Raw genomic sequence first — 2,359 nt, forward strand, 5'->3', positions numbered from 1 at the left:
TTGGGACAAAGAAGGGATTCTCTCAAAGATGGAAGAAATTCTGGAATCCTTGAGTCTTCCTTTGGATTCTCCCCACAGCAGGTTCTGAGTCAAGGACTTGAGTGCAAATAGTTTCGTTAGGAGGTAGTCCCAGGAGAGCCAATGAACGTTTGGGAAAGGGAGGCATGGATGAGTAGATTCCCACTTCGGGGCAGCTGAAGGGTGATGTTCCTAGGGATCCCAGAGAAAGCACACCTCAGCACTGCATCGCTCAGGAGTGATGCAGCCAGGGGAGCCGCCCAAAAAGCCCTGTCCTTTGCGGGCTATAAGTCACTCCAGGGAATGTTAATGCCCACATCCCCACATGTGCAGGCTGAGCTCGTGACTGTACCCAGATGAAGCCCTGGGGCATAGAGGCATAGGGGGTGAGGGTGAGAAATGGGCCCGGTGCTTGGCAGCAGTCCACCCATCTGCAGGTGGATGATGGGGAATGAACGGTGTATTCACTGATGGAAATCATGCAGCAAAGAAGGTGGGTGGGCGGGGGGTCCTGTTGCGGGAGAGCATGGGAAGAATGGATGAACGCCTGGAACTAGCCAGAGGGCATGAGATCCAGGGCTCGGTGCAAGGGCTGGCCGAGTCAGGACCCTGGACAACTCCTGGGTTTCCTTTCTGATTGCTCCAAGATGGCGGTGGAAGGGGCAACTCTCACCGGGGTCTCTCAGTTCCTGCTCCTGGGCCTCTCAGGGAACCGCAAGCAACAGCAGCTGCTCCTCATACTCTTCCTGAGCATGTCCTGGTCATGCGACTGGGGAACCTGCTCATCGTCCTGGCCATCGCCACCGACTCCCAACTCCACATGCCCACGTACTTCTTCCTGGCTAAGCTGGCCTTTGTGGACATTTCCTTCACCTCCACCACCATTCCCAAGATGCTGGCCAACCTCGCGTCAGGACACAAAGGGATCCCTTAACGCAGGCTGCCTGACCCAGATCTTCTTCTTCATCTGGTTTGCTGGCATCGATAGCTCCCTTCTGATGGTCATGGCCTATGGCTGCTATGCGGCCATCTGTCACCCTCTGCACTACGCCGTGTCTGTGACGCCACACCTCTGTAGCCTCCTGGTGGCTGCATCCTGGACTGCAGCCTTCGGGAACGCCCTGACCCACACAGTATTACTGACTCGCCTCTTGTTCTGCACCCACAACCGGGTTCCCCATCTCTTTTGTGACCTCAGCCCTCTGCTGAAGCTGGCCTGCTCTGACACCTTTCTCAATAATGCAATGTTGTACACCAGGGGCACCCTACCCATCATCACCCCCTTTGTGGGTATCTTGGTCTCCTACACATGCATCTTTGCCTCCGTGCTGAGGATCCCATCCACGAGAGGCAAGCAGAAGGCTTTCTCCACCTGTGGCTCTCACCTCTCTGTGGTGTCCCTGTCCTACGGGACACTCTTCGGGGTTTATTTCAGCCCTACATCCTCCCACACAGCCCAGAAGGACACGGCCGCTGCAGTGATGTACGTGGTGGTCACTCCCATGCTGAACCCCTTCATGTACAGCCTACACAACAGTGACAGGACGGGCGCCTTGGGGGCCCTCATTGGTAGGAAGCCAGTGTTTATTCAGTGACCGTAACATTGGGATGTTTCAGTGTCCAAATCTGGGGCCCATCTGTACTAAATTGCCCTGTATAGTTCCAATCGTAGATATTTCTTTCACTTCACTCTTGGTTCTGTTTATTACATCATCCTTCCAACAGCTATTTATTGGACATCTATTACATTGCAGACACTCTTTGAAGGGCTGAGGGTCCAGCAGGGAACAAACAAAACCCCTGACCATGTGGTGCTCACACTGCAGCCTGAAGAACACATCACAGCTAAAAGAGAGTGCTCTCTGGGGCATCTGGGTGGCTCAGTCCATTGAGTGTCCGACTCTTGATTTCGGTTCAGGTCATGATCCCAGGGTCGTGGAATCGAGCCTCGCACCCAGCTCTGCGTTGACTGTAGAGTCTGCTTAAATTCTCTCTCTGTCTCTCTCTCTCTCTCTCTTTCTCTCTCTCTGTCTCTCAGGGTGCCTGGGTGGCTCAGTTGGTTAAGCATCTGACTTCGGCTTTAGTCATGATTGCACAGTTCATGAGTTTGAGCCCCACATCAGGCTCTCTACTGTCAGCACAGAGCCTGCTTCAGATCTTCTGTCTCTCTCTCCCTCTGCCCCTCTCCCCTGAGCTCACTCTCTCTCTCTCTCAAATAAAAATTTTCAAAAAAGGAAGTGCCTAAAAAAAGGAAGTGCTCTGCTGATGAGAGAGACCAGAACACAAGCCCCACTTTGGTTAAGATTCAGGTTAAGCAACTATAATAAAAAGACCTGATTGC

General features: G+C 53.2%; 1 pseudogene; it reads left to right on the forward strand.

The window, feature by feature from the left end:
• The first annotated feature begins 381 nt into the window (after nucleotides 1-381).
• Nucleotides 382-1,638, forward strand: LOC132673965 (olfactory receptor 1f45-like; annotated as a pseudogene).
• Nucleotides 1,639-2,359: the final 721 nt, after the last annotated feature.

The sequence above is a fragment of the Panthera onca genome, chromosome A2, assembly GCF_046562875.1.
Source record: "Panthera onca isolate mPanOnc1 chromosome A2, mPanOnc1 haplotype 2, whole genome shotgun sequence".
NCBI lineage: Eukaryota > Metazoa > Chordata > Mammalia > Carnivora > Felidae > Panthera > Panthera onca.